Here is a 16920-nt window from a genome sequence, read left to right as displayed (position 1 = left end):
CTTGGCCTCAGACTTGTTATACACATACACTTTATGGTTCTAATACAGAAATTCCCTGATATGGTCCGACACAGAGACATATGGTATACTAAAGAACCAATGGGAATAAATTATCTTGCGAGTTTGAACACAGTCTTTCAAGAATTTGCTGAAAGGATGGTTTGAATGCAATATACACAAATCCTTCCTTGAGAACCACAAATTGTAAATGGACTTGAATGCAGACAGAATCACCTCTGTTAAGTGTACACACACACACATACAGACAGTTGTTGATATGAGGTTACACAGGATAAGGCACCCCATTAGACTATTGTTACACAAAGCACTAACATGTAAGGAACCTGTGCTAGCAGATCAGCCCTGTAATGTCCAGGTCACTGGTAATGGGCACATGAAGGATCACAACATTTGGTACTTTGTATACGGATGTTCTATATACATGGGCATTTAATTTGCCACCGAGGGATAGATTTTCATTGACTGCATGGGAATTCAACTATATGACTCACATTATTCTGAATGTACACATCATTTTAAATACATATAGGGGATACATTCTGTACTCTTTTACTGATATGCAAGATTTGATTCTTGCAGCTTTTTCTTTTTCAATTTTAGGCAGCTGTATATTCAACATTTAAAAAAAAATTACTACTGTATTATCTGACATTTTATATTTGTATTTCTATGAGCAGAATTTATTTGCAAAATTAGGGGAAAATACATAAAAATAAGTGTTAAAAAGGTGTTAAGATGTTGTCTGTTCTGATGGTGTTTGAAATACACAAATTGTATACTCAAGAGGAGTCCACTTGCCACCCTTCTGCATGGGAGTACACTGATATAGGAGGCAGAACCATTAGGATGTAGTCCTCATAGGGGTACCAGATCTAACAGCATTTCATCCTTGATATTAGACCTAGTGGACTGATATGGTCCTGAAAGAAATCTTAGCTACACCCTCTGCTTTTGTGTTGTGATAAATGTTCACTGTGTACTCAGCTAACTGGGCAAATATTCAGCTCATATACAAGATATATTTTATTATTATATATTCTTCCATTCCTACCAGATGTGTTCCTTTGGAGAAGCAGCAGATATATCTCCATCTCTCTACCTTCATTTCTTTCCCTTCACCTTCTTCAGAAGAATACAGTGGCTGACACTAAATAATAAACCTACTGACATTTTCTTCACTAAGCAATGTAATATCCTGGTGGTGTAAGCTCAGCACACTGTCCATAAATATTCATTCCAATGTAAAAGCAAACTTCAATTTGACTGTATTCACAACCCTTTTGTGGTCACTAGCCATGAATGTTTGAGTGCTTGAACTTTACAAGCATGAATATGCACAAAAGGAGAATGTTGAGCTTGAATATTCACTTTAAATGATATTCAAATTGTATATTTGATTATAAAATTTGGAGTTTTGAAACTTATCTTTTATTAATCAGCTATATAGACATAATCCAATCAGAAAACAGAAAAAATACCATGTGGCATATGCATAACTCATCAAACACAGCATGAATTGCAAATTACAATGAATGGTCTGGAAACCAAGAATTATTCCCTGAAGGAATACGTGAATAATTTAGAATAGCAGCATGTCTGAAAACTTTCAAACCTTTGTGTGAACAATTTCTAAACAGAAAAGGGGATGGGGAAAACTGGGAATATTGCAAGCAGAGTAAAAAGCTAAAAAGAGTCTCCTTGTTTAATTAGAAGAATAAGCTATAGACCAAACTCCCCTCCTCTCAGAGTGGCATCGGCATAACAATTCAGATACCCAGGGAAGAGAACTGACACACCCATGTAACATTTTAAATATTCTGTTACAATTAAATTATATGTGAAAGTGAAAAAGGATTATTTTTCCCAAAGGGACCACTGCTTTCAACAATGCACATCAATGTCCTGAAACATTTTCCCTGAAAACTGAACTTTTGTTTTACAATGAAAGTAATCATGTTATAAGAATAACACCACATTCAAGGATTCATGTTGTGTATGCCTAAGCAGACACTGGATTCCTCCTAGCTGTGAACTCGGGGGGTGGGGTAGTGATACCAGTCAGCTCTGTGTTCTTGGGGAACCAGAGCAGTGTATCTAGCCTGTCTGACTCATGAAAGACACCCTCCCCAACACCACCAGCCTCTGCTTGAACCAAAACCGATCAGAGAAAAGGCTTGCAGAGAGCAGTGGAGAGCATTGGGAGACACACCTAGGCCCCTCCTGACAAGGGTGAAAAGATTAAGACATCTCCATTAGCATACAGAATGGAGAACAGAGAACCGCACTGAACTCTGGGACCAGAAAAGCAGGGAAGCACTGCATTATAGGGGATCTCTGCTCCAGATGTTAATGAACGTACCCTTGCACACACCCAGCTCAGCAATTATCAGACCCAATTCTAGTAATGAATCCTTGATTGATATCCAAAATACTGAAGCAGCCTGATTGCACTGTGAGCTCCCTGGAAGAAAACACCACCCATAGCCAAGAGTGATCAGCTCCTATTGTCCAGCCTAAAGAAAACCCTTGAGTCATCAGCTTACCCATAAATAAACCTAGTGTTCTCTCTTGAACCATTGTATTTTCTCTACAAAACCCCCTACCTATGCCCAAGTAAGTGTTCTGATGCTTGGATCCAAACTATGCATCAGTTCCATTGGGACTCCATCTCCTGACTGATCGTGCTGGGGGCTCTGCCTGTCTCCAGCACTCAGGACCCTGAGCTACCATCATCACCTGTAGAAGCAGCAAAGAATCCTGTGGCACCTTATAGACTAACAGACGTTTTGCAGCAGGAGCTTTCGTGGGTGAATACCCACTTCTTCGGATGCATCATCACCTGGGAACCCCAACCAGTTCAAGCTTTAGGGAGCAGTGAGATCCTTCTCTCTCTCTCTCTCTCTCTGTTTTCTTTTCTACCTCGGGTATTAACCTTTAATAACGGAACTTATGTGGGTTTAGCCTCTTCTTGTGCAGTTATCACTATTATTCAATAAATAACTTTTATGGTTAAGCTGATTGTCTCTCTCTCTCTCTCTCTTTGAACTTTACTCTTTTGTGTTTTTAGCTTCCCATTTACTCTGCAGCAACACTTCTTTTATCTATGCTAAAGATCCCTGTAGCACCCAGAAATACTGTGGGGTTTGCTCACCAAGTGGGTTACTAGCAGTACAATTGTAATGTGAAAGTGGGGATAGGGATGTGCTGAACCTATGACATACAAAGGTGGCAGCTTGGAAGTGCTGCTTGACCTAATCCGCTGAGTACAGGGGCATATAAGGGTGGCAGCTTGAAAGTGCTGCTTGGCCCAGCCTACGAGCCCAGGGACACATAAGGATGGCAGCTTGAAAGTGCTGCTTGACCCAGCCCATTGAGTCCAGGGACATATAAGGGGTCAGCTTGAAAGTGCTGATTGACCTGGTCCGCTCAGACTTGCTCTGTTAGAGAGAGAGAGAGAGAGAGAGAGAGTGTGTGTGTGTGTGTGTGCATCCAGTTCTGGAGGAACCCAGCCCTGGGGACCATAGGTCCTGCAGGATAGCTCCATTGGGAGGGGACTTGCATAAGGGAGAAATAGAACTCCATATGAAAACACACATGACACAAGCAGTACATTGATAGAATTACAGAATCACTCCCACCCCCCAGAAGAGTAACCCTAATAAATGAGCATATCCCCAAGTAACAGGCAAATCTGGTAACGGAGGGAATCTAAACTCTGTTACACAGATAAATGCTTGTGTTACGACCACATTGGTGGAGAGACAGAGAATGCTGTAGGGGATATAGGTGGGTGAGGTCTTGTGCTTTATCATTTATTCTTCCAGAAGTGCTATGTGTCAATAGTAAATGCCTTCTCTGCTGTCCTGCATGTGCTGCTTTTTATTTGAGCTTTCCATATGTTCCATCACTGGGTTTGCTCCTAAAACACTAGTTGTAATTAGTGTTCTGTTCCCTGCACTGCGCATGCTAGGGGCACAGGACACTGATTAGAACAATTAGCTAAGGAGCTGACTAGGTCACTTTCAATATTAAAAAGGAGAAGACACTCACTCTGATGTGCAACATCTTTGAATGAGTATTAAGTTGTTATGTAATTGTGGGAGAAAAAGGGAAAAGGATAAATTTAAGAAGGGAAGGCGACATAGAGGTTTAGCAGGACAGATTGAAAAAGGAAGTTGGAACTACTGTTAGGAGAGTAGGGAGAGGAACAGGAGAGAGGATAGAAGGTTAGATTGTACCCAGCCCAGCAACTGAGTGGGTTGCAGAAAGGACAGCAAGTTTGTGCTCTCTGACCATTGCACCATCATAGCTCTATTTACGGTACTAGCCACGCCAAGGAGTCAGTGAAGATCCTGGCCATTATTTTGTTCTCAGAGCAGCACCAGCATCGGAGGAAAGCACTCATTGTGCCTTTGCAAAAGATTGCCAGAGATGTCACTCCAGCAGGCATTCCCTAGCAGTCTCAGGAGGAATTCTGGATGAATCAGTGAGAATTTCTTGAGAGAATCTGTTCTCTCCTCACACCTCTCCAAAGTGGCCTATAGCTTAAAACTACATTCTGGCTCAAGGGTGAATACATAGATTCAAAGATTCCAAGGCCAGGAAAGCCTATCAAGATCATTTTGTGTAACCACTGCATAACACCAGCCATAGAATTTCACCTAGTAATTCCTGAATCCAGTCCAATAATGTGAGGTTGAACTAAAGCGTACAAAGACATCCAATATGACTTAAAGTTTTCAGGAGAATCAGGGGTTGGTGAAGGGAGGGAAGCTAGACAGAAAAAAGGACAGTCTAAAAGGGGGAAAATGAGAGAGTTTTGAGGATGGGTAAAAACAGTATGATTTTCTACTGTCCTTTGGCATACTGATGATTTGAGGAAGTTGGGATTGTTACAAATGATAACCCTTATCTGAGAAGAATGAGGATTTTTGCCCTTATGTTTTCTCTTCAAAAGGTTTTTTTTTTAATTAAATGAAAAGAAAAGGTGAGTAAATTTCCAGATTCCAGCCTTGACATTGCCCTTTTAATGCTATTTTTGTTTCTGTCTGAAGTGTGTTTTAAAAGCAGAAATTTGGATATTCTTATGACTTGGGTTCTTAAGAACTTGGATTCTCAGCTCAGTCTTCATGGCAGAACACCAGAGGACAAAAAGAAACAAACATCCTTTAGGCAGGCAATGAATAATGGATTATCTTAGCTTCCACACAAAAACAACTGATTCTGTGAAGACTAAACAGGTCTTTGTAATGTTATAAACAGCCTATTTTGTAAAGCAAGTTTAGCAACCATCTATAGTATTCTGTGTACATTTTGCAGCAGATCCAGCAAGATAAAATGGTCTATGAACGGGTTTACATCCATTATGAGGTCATTCTGAAAAAGGGATGATAAACTAGTATGCAGTGAGTGTACTGAAAGAAACTTTATCACTGCAGAACCACTCCACTTGATAGAATGTTACTGATAATGACCAAGTTTGCTGAGCCAGTAAATCAAATAGTATTTACAGAAAACCTATTTTAATATACATTTGATTTGTTTTGCTAGTCATGAGAAAAATCTCAAACAGACAGCCTCAAACTTTCCTGTTCTATCTGCTCTCTGTGCTGCGGAGAATTCACCTTTCAGGTGATCTTTCTGAGGTACAGAGCAGACATCAAGAATGTAATATTGTCTGCTGCTTATATTTTGACTAAAATAAATCCAGTAAAAATTTCTTTATTCAAGCAACTTCAGACAAAATGCAACCACTGTAGTATTATAGAATTCTCATCACAATCATTGTGGTTAAAAGGCTAAATAAATTATTGCTGGGCAATTTATATATATTAAAAGAACAATATTCAATAATAAAATAAAATCTTTAGCATATGAATTAAACTGTTCATTCCAATACAGTAACTCCTCACTTAACGTTGTAGTTATGTTCCTGAAAAATGCGACTTTAAGCAAAATGATGTTAAGTGAATCCAATTTCCCTATAAGAATTGATGTAAATGAGGGGGTTAGGTTCCAGGGATTTTTTTTTTCACCAGACAAAAGACTATATTATATATATATATATACACACACACACACAGTATAAGTTTTAAGCAAACAATTTAATACAGTACGCAGTGATGATGATTGTGAAGCTTGGTTGAGGTGGAGGAGTCAGAAGGCAGGATATTTCCCTTACCACTAAGGGAAACTGAAGGACCCGTCGCCAAAATGCCTCCGAAGACTCAGAGCGCCGCTGGGTGAGTAAAAATTAAAAAGGCGCCTAAATTAGGCGCTCTTCTTTACGGCACAGGGCCCTCTTAGGCGCGGGGGCCCTCTTAGGTGTGGGGCCCAATTCGGGGGAATCGACCTAAAGCCGGCCCTGGCTCCAAGCCCCCACCAGCTAGCTGCAATGGGCTGCTCTTCCTGCAAGCAGTAGACAAAGCAGGCAGCTGCCAAACAAAGTTAGAAGGGAGCATTACATAACTTTAAACAAGCATGTTCCCTAATTGATCAGCAACGTAACAACGAAACAACATTAACCGGGACTTTAAGTGAGGAGTTATTGTATTAGCATGTGGCTATCAAATGATCATAGTATAACATCATCCCATATTTTAGTTCATCAACCTGTCAATTTTTCAAACTCCTGGGGACAGAGGAAGTTTTACTGCATGCCTGGGAAGTTAACATAGCTGGGGTCAGCAAGTTTCAAAGTTGAGGTCCTTCATAAAAAAAATAAGTCCTATGTACAGCCTCCTCCCATTTAAACCAGGAGGAGTCCAGCCAAGGTCCGTATGTTTATTACATCTTTGGCAATACAGCAATGGTGAAAGAGATGGAGACTCAAGTAACAACGTTGCAAAGCATTTAGGAACAGATTTAGGTGCCTAAAGATGCAGATAGGTGCCTAGTGGAGCTTTCAAAGGAGCCTAGCTGACTAACAAATTTATTTTAGTAGGAGTTAAGTGCCTATATGCTTCTGAAAATCCAACAAGGTGCTTATCTGGATTTTTGGGCACCTAAATACCTTTAAAAATCTAGAACTCATTTTGTAAAACCACTTCTACTCTTGTACCCTAGTTTTAGTGGCATTTTTTAAACTTACTTTTCTGGTTTACATTTCCAATGTTTTTAGGGTGACCAGGTGTCCAGATTTTATAGGGACAGTCCTGATATTTGGGGCTTTGTCTTATATAGGTGCCTATTGCCCCCCACCCCATCCTGATTTTTCACACTTGCTGTGTGGTCTCTCTCCGATGGGAGCAAAAAGAGATGCACCTGTTTTTGAAAGAGGGAAGATGTTTTTTTTAAATTGTATATATGTGTGAGTGTGCGTGCATGAACACATGAATGTATGTATATAGGAAAATCTTGCAATTTTATTTTAACTGGTCTAGTGCCAAAATAAAGGGAACTGGAAAATTGGAATGTAGTATGGTAATAGCCCTTGTTAGAGATAAGAGACGTCTATGCATTGCTGAAAATTGTTTTCAGTTAGACTCAGGTATGACTCATTGAAAATTACACTCTGCAAGTACATGGTGTATTTTTCATGGAGTTTCCTTGTCAGGCTTGTAAATAGTGCAGCTTAAAGAGACCCTTGTGCACTTGGTGTATGGCTAACTCAGCTGCATAGTTCAAAGTTTTATGAAGGAATCTACAGAAGATTCGTTCACTATGAATCTTGCAAGTTAAAAGCTGCCCAGTTGCTAAAGTTTGCAGGAGAGAGGCTGTTTCCTACACACTTCCTAAAGCATGCAGAAGAGGGGCTCCCTCCTGAAGGCCTTATAAAGTACCTGGGATTGGACATTCTACTGGTGTGCAGACAAATAAGCCCACATTGTAGAAATTCTGTTTCCCATCTTTTTTCTTTAAAATATTAACAAAATAAATTAAGAGAACACTGGTTCCATAGTTTGGTAATCAAAGGTCAAGAAAAGCCAGAGTCAGCATATAGGCAATCTTGATGAAAACTCCTTGTGTATATGCATTTTGACTTAGATCCATCACATAAGCACATACTTATCTTTAAGCTTCTGAGTAGTCCCTTTGAAATAATTGAAGTCAATGGACTACTCAGCTGCATAAGAGATAAGCACATGCTTAAATACTTTGCTGGAAACAGAACTTGATCCTTGTGTCTGACCAAGGTGTGCCTGAGTAAAAAACAAAGGGAATTCAAAGAGAAAAATGGGTTTATACCACATTTACCAAGGCCCAGTTTAACTTTGGTGCAAACTTGAACAGCCTGAGGACTGTTCCCACTTGCACCAGCAGGTAATGGTCTCCAATGTACTGTTCCATCAGCTGTGGGTTGTGGGACACAGTAGTGCTTTGGCTATGTCTCAACGTGCTCTATACTATGGCTACGCTACCTTGGGGTTTTCCTCATGCCAGGGGAATCCTCAATTGGCTAGTTAAGCGAGCTTTACAATCCACTGGAAATGGACTGCAGTGGTGGCCAGGAGTTGACACATCATTTGTATTTAACCTGATCTCTCCCTATGTCAAATGCTACAATATAACATCAGTCTTTTTAGTTACAATTTTAGAGACACATATAGTATCTTGTAATTTTTTTCATTCTTGTGTGCTCCATTGTCATAATGATCCAGTGTATCTTTACTGAGCTAATATTTTCAAGGTATATAAGCTCCTAGGAATGCAGATAGGTGCCTACTGGAATTTTTTGAGAGTGCCTGGGTAGGTTAGGCATCTAATTTCCACTGAAATCAAGTCAGGTTAGGTGCCTAACCTGCTTAAGTGCTTTTGACCAGGCATCTTTATTGTTGGGAGTCGTATATCTTTGAAAATCTGGCCTTTAGATTTTGGTGTAAAAGATGTACATGTTATAATACTTTAGATTCTGCATCAGTCACTCATTCTCATGTTGAGAAGTAACTTGCTGAGCAAGCAAGCCATTTGATTTCATATACTATTTCTCAAATACAAAATAAAATAATAAATTTCTCCTATATCTTCAGATACCCTTGTGCAATATTGTATAATACTCTATGCTACTTCATGTATTGCACATAAACAGAATTAGTACAGTAATTTGTATGAAAAGTTCTCTATAAATCATTCTTACTCTACCAACTACAGCTTAAGTATAACACCGAGTAATATTGAAAATTTGCTGTCTTAGAGACTGGTAAATGTTAGATAGTTTCATAGTTAAACTTCTTCATCCCCTGAATTTTACCTAAAGAAGACAAATAAATTGTATAGCACATTGTTGCCTACTACAGGTCAGATCTTCCCACCCTCATTGATATCCAGTAGTACTTTATGCCATAATCCCTCATGCATGTCTCTGGTACCCAGAAAAGTGATTTGTGGAAAAGAATGCCTAAAAGCCCCTGGTTTTTGGTCAACTTTATTGCACAGCTCCAGTGCATGCACGTGTCTATAAACAAGAATTAAACAGCTTATGAATTAAATGATGAAGAATGGGTTATGTCTGGAATTACACACACACACACGCATGCACACACACACACACACACACAAAGTGAGATAGCAAGCTACAGAGGTGTGCATATGAATGGGGGGAAGTACAGTGCAGCAGGATTCAGTTGCAGACATAGTTTTGCTTAACATCTTTATTAATGACCTGATTAAATGGATAGGCAGTGCATTAAACAAATTTGCCAGTGATACTAAATTGAGAGATATCACAAAAGCCAGTGAGGCAAGAGAAAAATCACAAAGGGACCTAGAAAGGTCAACATCAGGCTGGTGGGATGAGGAAGAAAAGAGATTAGGGGCCTCCAAGGGTGTGATGTGGGCAGTTGTGGATCATGCTGTGTTTATCTCATGCCACTGCTAGCTCCCAGAACAATAGGAATAATGTTTTCTTCCTTTTGATTCTCCCAAGCACTGCCTCGGTGGTTGGCTTGCAATATGAAATGCCCTCCTGCCATTTCTTTCTTAAGTCTGAATTTAGCATATTATGCACAACATAGTAACAAAGTGTCGCAGATCATGTCATAATACATAACATGGTAGCATGCTACATTTAAAGAAGATGGTCCTTGTTCATATCCCCACCTCCTGTCCCTACTCTTCTGCAATGGTAACTCTCAGATGGATATGCGAATCAAAGCTCAATTAGGCCCTAGGCTCCCACCAGCCAGGTCTCAAAACCATAGATCAATAGGATTTGTGTTTAGTTTGCTACTGCATGGATGACTATAGGGGAGAGAGATGCCTTCAAATCCTGCAGCCTCCCAGGAAACCACCATGTAGGTTAGTCCAAATCTGTGAGGAAGTGGAAACTAAAGCTGACCTAATAATTCAAAGAATAATTTATTTAATTGACAATCTGTGTTTCTGTTTACAAATGGTCCAAGAGAAGCTTCTGATTTGATCAAATTGAATTTATTGCTTGCTTGATTAATATATTCACTAAATAATTTCTGAGAATTATTTGTAGTTGGTAAATTGGAAGAGTAATTGATTGGAGGTATTTGGTATTCAAAATTTAAGCTCTCCACGTTAATTTTAATTGGAAACACAAGACCTGGTAAGTTTCTATTTTGCTTGGATGACTAACTTTTAGGATCAGGTTGCCAGTGTGAATACTCACAAAATCAAATTGGCTTTCTGCAAATATTCTCCAATATTTTCTTGAAATTTGATCTTCTGAACAAACATTATTGCTAGTGAACTCAGTCACTAGATTGTTTGTGTAAAAAGCAAACTCAAATGGGAAGTGATCAGAATCAAAGCCAATTTGTTTAAAAATTCAGACAAATGTTCTTGGGATTACTTTTTGCAATATTCGCCCAACTATATTAGAATGAGATTCATCTTTAAAAGTGCAAGCTATTATGCCTGTGGAAATAAATGCAAAACATTCAAGGGAAGTGGTGAAAGCCCACATCTCTTGCATTAAAGCTGGACTGAAGAAAGCACTCCAGAATGTAACAATATAGGCGATGGATAAGATTACTACCATCTAACAGACAAGGTTTTTCCATTTAAAATTTTTAACCTAATATGCTTAAGTGAAAGACATTAATATAGAACTGCCATGTTTTTGTACTAGATGACCAGCTTTGAAATTTGAATTGGCTTGACTTTTTTTTCCACAGCCAGATATACTGTCATTTAACTACAAAATTATTTCTGATACTTAACCACACTTTTACTTAATCACACTATAATGTCTGTAACCTCTTTGTTAATTGCCTACTGCACTGTCATTACATATGTCAAACTATTTTCAAGGCTGAATCAGTTCAGAATTTAATGGAACTCAAATGGTATTACGGTTGTTTTGATTGTTCACAATATTTTATGGCAAGGTCACTGACTTTGCACAATATCAAATCTGCTTTTCAAAATACATTTTTCAAAATGAAAACCAACTGCTGCTTACCTGACAGCCACATTAAGGCCTCATCTGCACATGTCACAACACTGTCATCATTTTAGAGGTTTACTCACAGATTTCCAGTTTAATCTCTGACAATTTAGAATAAAGCAGTAACATCATTTTGATATTTTTAATCCAGCCAAGGCTATAGCCAAAAAATATAACATTCACCTTTCTTGAGGGTTCCCCAAAACAGTCTCATCTTGGGGTGAAGAAGCAGGGGGAGATACACATACCAATGCCTTTTGATACAATTGATGATACCCTGTAATAGATACAGCAAACACTAGCTGTATAACTACTTTCCACCATACCTTGTTAATATATTTCCTGGACATTATTAGTACCTAAGAGATTCCTAGGTTTGCCTAATTAACTTACACTGCAGTAGGTGGCCACCTACTTACCAAGTTTCTGGGCATCTGTAAACCAGTCCAGCTATGCAACAAATTACTTTAAATACATGAATGAATCCATGATATTTTTTCACATTTAGCTTCCTAGTAACACTCATGAGGGACTTTAACTATTGAAACAACTATTGGGTGACAGATACAATTGAAAATTTATCATTAAAAAGTTTTCTGGTGGGCAATGCCATGATCCAGAAAGTAGAGACTGTAGCTAGAAGAAAAGCCATCCTCAATCTATGTAATTACACAGCAAAAACCCCACATTAAAAGAGCATAAATAAGGTTGAAAAGTCAAGGAGGCAAAAGTTAGAAAATGCCAGAATTAAGATTGCCTGTAGAACCTTATTTGGTCCCCTAATGCATAACCATTATGTGTATATACATAGTGTATACATTATATACAGACTTTAATTATATGATCACATACTATTTTTCCCACAGGATCCCTGCCTCATTCAGCACACAGAGTGGAGCGTACTCACTAAAACAGCAGCTATTCAATATTGTGTTTAAACTTATTGTTCAGTGTGTGGCTGAAGGCCTTATTTTCTGCACACTAATGAAACCCTGCTCTGAAGACAGAGTAATTTCCTCGTGGGCTTTTCCATGGCACTTGTCACTATAGTATCCAAGTGCTTCACAAACATAAATTAATTCATCTTCACAAAACCTTTATGTGATGAGGGGTTGGAATTATCCTCATTGAACAGATAGGGAGCAAGACCATAGAGATGAAGGTCAAAATAGCCACAAATTTTGGGAGCCTGATTTCAGACACCTAGCACCTGATTTTTCAGAGTATTTAGCATTATGTAGTATTTTATTTGCTCAAAGCACAGCTCCCATTGCAGCTGTGAGTGCTCAGCACTTCCGTAAATCAGACTCCAGGGCCTCATCTTGGGCCCCCAGAAAATGAGGCACACACATTTAGTAAAAAGTGTGTTAGTAAAAAGAGACCTATAAAAAGTTTGGTTTAAGAGACTTGCTTAGCATCACAGAGGAACTCTGTGGCAGAGGCAAGGATACATTCCACTTATCCAGGGTAGCATTCACCTGTCTTAATCATGAGACTGCCCTTTCTCTTCCTGCAATCCACTGTCTCCTTCATCATACACCTTACAACTTCTGCAACAATTGAAGCAAGAGTTCTCTTTACTAGAAAACTCTGATTCATCCCCAAAACAGCCCATCCCTTTTCACTGAATGAGCCAGGGGTCCTGTGGGAAGAATAGTATACTGTCATGTAACTGAAGACAATATATTTATGCATAAGCACAAGGAGCCCAAATTAATGTTCAAGTACTCGACTTTGCAATCTAATAATGTTCTTTTAAACATAGCGTTTTTTGAGGGTTACTTCCTAGATTTTTAAAAAAGGAAACTACAAAACAGAAATTCCATCATGTGGCATCATATTCACACCCACATGTGTCATCATCAAGACTGGAACCTTTAGATCCACCACATAGGCTTCTATTACTTGAGCTAATGGAGTGTGACAAAAATCAGACCAGATAACTCTAAGAGAGTGGTCCTGTTGGGTTCCAGGAAGTGGGCGGGTACAAGCCTGCCCACATCTAAAGGCCGCTCCCTCAGCCTTGGGGAAGGAGCTAGTGAGCCTGGGACTCAAATAAATATGGGGGACAACAGAAGAAAAAACAAGAACAGGTGTGAGGGTCAAAGAGTCAGAAGCAGAGAATCTGAAGGGGACACCGAGCAGAGAACCCCGGACAGTGCCCACTGCTTCTCAATCTAAGAGACTGATCCTATTGGGTTCCAGGAAGTGGACAGACACAAGCCCACCCATGACTAAAGGCCCCTTCCCCAGCCTATGAGGAGGAGCCACTGAACCCAGGACTCAAATGAATATGGGGGACAACAAAGGAAAAAACAAGGACAAGTGTGAAGGTCAAAGAGTCAAAAATAGTAAACCTGAAGGGGACACTGAGCACAGAACCCTGGACAGTGCACACTGCTCCTAGATCTAAGAGCGTGGTGGAAGGCAGGTATGTCAGCCGTAGAATGGTAAAGGCCCTTTTGCCCAGGAGCTGAAAAGAAGTTACCGCAGGTCAACTAGGGACACCTGATCCAATTAAAGGCAACCTGTAATCTTTAAAAAACACTCTCTGATGAGAGAGAAGGTGAGACAGGATGCAGCAGGGCTACTGGTAACAGGAAGAATAGGTTTCTCCAGGGTGAAAGTCTGCTTCCCTCTCTAGAGGGGATGCAACCAAGCTACCTGCCCGTTTGGGGAAGGATTGGAACCCCAGGTCCTGCATAATAAGGCAAAACCCCAGGCATTCCTTTGTTGTGTGTGTAATGAATTTTAATTTGGTTTGGCTGAAGAGTACTCCTTAGGCCTACCCTGAGGCCTGCCATATAAATTTTGGAAAAGGAAAACTAGTGTGGAATAAAAACTTTCTGGAATGGGACTGATTTACTCCAGGTCCCCCCACTCTAGACAGGGAAATGCTGAGCCTGGTGAGGCAAAGGATGTGCCTTTCCACACAAATAATGGATAATAATAGTATGTTGTCATCCTGCATGTGGTCCTGAACTGGAGCGAGGTAAGACACACACAGGACTGGTCTACACTGGGGGGGTTGGAAATCGATCTAAGATACGCAACTTCAGCTACGTGAATAGCGTAGCTGAAGTCAAAGTATCTTAGATCAATTTACCTCTCGTCCTCATGGCATGGGATCGATGTCCGCGGTTCCCCCTGTCGACTCCGCTACCACCGTTCGCGCTGGTGGAGTTCCGGAGTCGAAGGGAGCACGTTCGGGGATTGATATATCGCGTCTAGATGAGACGCGATATATCGATCCCTGAGAAATCGATCGCTACCCGCCGATACGGCGGGTAGTCTAGACATACCCTCAGTTTGCGAGTGGGTTTCAATGATATTTGCTGATAGCAGAGAAATGGTGAGACTCGGGAACCTTGGGTTCCCATTCCTGGTTCAGGAAAGAAGTATGCTCTAGGGAACACAGACTCTTCTGCCTATTTTTCCCATGCTTGATTACTTCTTCCCTGTCCCTATCCTAATTCTGTTTCCTTCCCACCCCTGCCTCCTGGTCCTGGTCTTATTCTCATTGCCTACCAAGTTCCATTCTCCAATCCTCAGGCTTTTCATCCCATTTGCTGTGTCCAGTCAATGCTAGTGGTCCCTCTGGGCTCGCTGTCCAAGTCTCAATCTACTGCCCAACTGCCAGTATCTGTTGTTTCCTGCACCCAGTCCCAGTTTCCTTATGGAGTCAGTTCTCCCCCATGCCCCTGCTCGTTGACAGGTCTGTCTCTCCTACCCCTCTTCCAATCCCACATTCGCTTCCTAGGCCCAGTCTCCCCCTCCCCGAGCTTCCCATCCAATCTCAGTGTTCTCCTCTCAACCCCCTAGCTCCCAGTCCCCTCTCCTTTTCCCTCATTTGCTTCCTGTCCCAGCCTCCTTAAATAACCATTCTCAGTCACCATTATCCCCAGTTCTCAGTTCCGGTCTCCTTGCCCAGTCAGTCCCAGCCTACCTCCTACAGCTCTCAGTCTCCTTGCTCAGGTATCCCAGGCCCTGAGAATATAGCAAGCTCTGTCACAATGATGCATGCACACAGTCCAGTCTCACATTGGAGCTGTAAGGGGATGGACCCCTGTGGGGAGCACTAGGAGCTGTGAGAGACTCAAGCATCCTCACTGACGCCTTGGTTACACTGGTGCTTTACAGCGCTGCAACTTTCTCGCTCAGGGATGTGAAAAAACACACCCCATAGCACAGCAAGTTACAGCGCTGCAAAGCACCAGTGTAAACACTGTAAGCTAATCCCCACGGGGAGGTGGAGTACCTGCAGCACCGGGAGAGCTCTCTCCCAGCACCCGACCACATTCGCACTTCAAAGCTTGAGAGCATGAGTCAACCATTAACAGCCTGGAGTTAGGAAGAAACTTCCCTTAGGAATTTTTTTTTTTACATATTTGTTCTTAATAGGCTTTCTTGAGCCTCTCTCTAAAAGTTGTGGCATTGATAACAATTTGAAGCAGGTCCCTTGCCTGGAAGGACTACTGGTTTGACCTAGATGACAATACTTATGTAACAAAAGATCCAGTTTTGCTTCACCAGGAACTGCTTAAGGATCAAGTGGCAAAAAAAGAACCTGTAAAGGATATTTTAAAAGACTGAAACAAAGAAGAATGGATTCAATTATAGCTACATAGAAAAGTAGAGGCAGCAAAGAGAGATTGCACAAGGAGAAAAGTAAACAGGGCTTTTAGGGCAGAACTCCCTTTGACTTCTGTAGGAGGAGAATCGGGTTCTTAGTTGTTGAGGGTGATCAATGGGAATCTAACTAGAAGTAATGGTATAATAGTTTAAAAAAAGCAAAATTTATGATGATTGTCAGGAAATATTCTCTAACTGTGGGCTATGAACCCAATCCAAATGCTCTTGAAGTTAATAAGAACATCTCTATTTATTTAAATGGGTGATTAGTTGGACTCTGAGTCTATAGAATAATTTCCCAGGGATAGCCTGGAAGCTCCATTGCTTGAGTAATTTAAAACTAGACTGGACAAAGCACTCAAGAATACAAAATAAAGAACAAATCTGGGAGGTGGACCAGATGACCTAAGTAGTCTTTCCCATCTCTAACTTATTATTCTAAAGACAGCAAAAAACTTGGGCAAACTGACTGCTCAAGAAACAAACAATAAAACCTCTACTGAATCCACAATGCTGCAATTTTGGTAATTTATTTATCCATTCATATTATAATTCTGTATCCACTTTCAAAGAATTCCCAATTTATCTGCAAAAACAGGATCATTACAAAGAAGAAATAACTCCTGTTTTATGTCTCTCTGTAGAAACTGGGGAGGGGGGATACATAATTAATCATACATAGATTTTAGAATTTATTTTATGAAGTACCTAAAGAAAAATGGATAATACTAAAACTAGTCTCAGCAAATAAATGTTTGATGGATTTCTGCCAGCATTTGGCTGTGCAAACTTGGAGTGTAACAGAAGAATTTATTATAGTGGTACTCTGCAGTACTGTTACAGTGAATGGTCTGTTCAGTTTTTTTTAGCATGTAAGTCCTCTATTTTAGGGGTTTATAATGCAGGGATAA

At 40.3% G+C, this 16920-nt stretch overlaps 1 long non-coding RNA gene across 1 annotated transcript in view; it reads right to left on the bottom strand.

Moving 5' to 3' along the window:
• Window positions 1-11557: 11557 nt before the first annotated feature.
• LOC123373230 overlaps window positions 11558-16920 on the bottom strand; it is a 43703-nt gene continuing 38340 nt past the window's right edge. Inside the window, exon 4 of the long non-coding RNA XR_006580622.1 lies at window positions 11558-11654. This is a non-coding gene — a long non-coding RNA (uncharacterized LOC123373230). The remainder of the gene's footprint in view (window positions 11655-16920) is intronic.

The sequence above is a fragment of the Mauremys mutica genome, chromosome 6 (assembly GCF_020497125.1).
Source record: "Mauremys mutica isolate MM-2020 ecotype Southern chromosome 6, ASM2049712v1, whole genome shotgun sequence".
Taxonomy (NCBI): Eukaryota; Metazoa; Chordata; order Testudines; family Geoemydidae; genus Mauremys; species Mauremys mutica.
The sequence above is the reverse complement of the archived record's forward strand: the minus strand, read 5'-3'. Positions and strand labels throughout refer to the sequence as shown.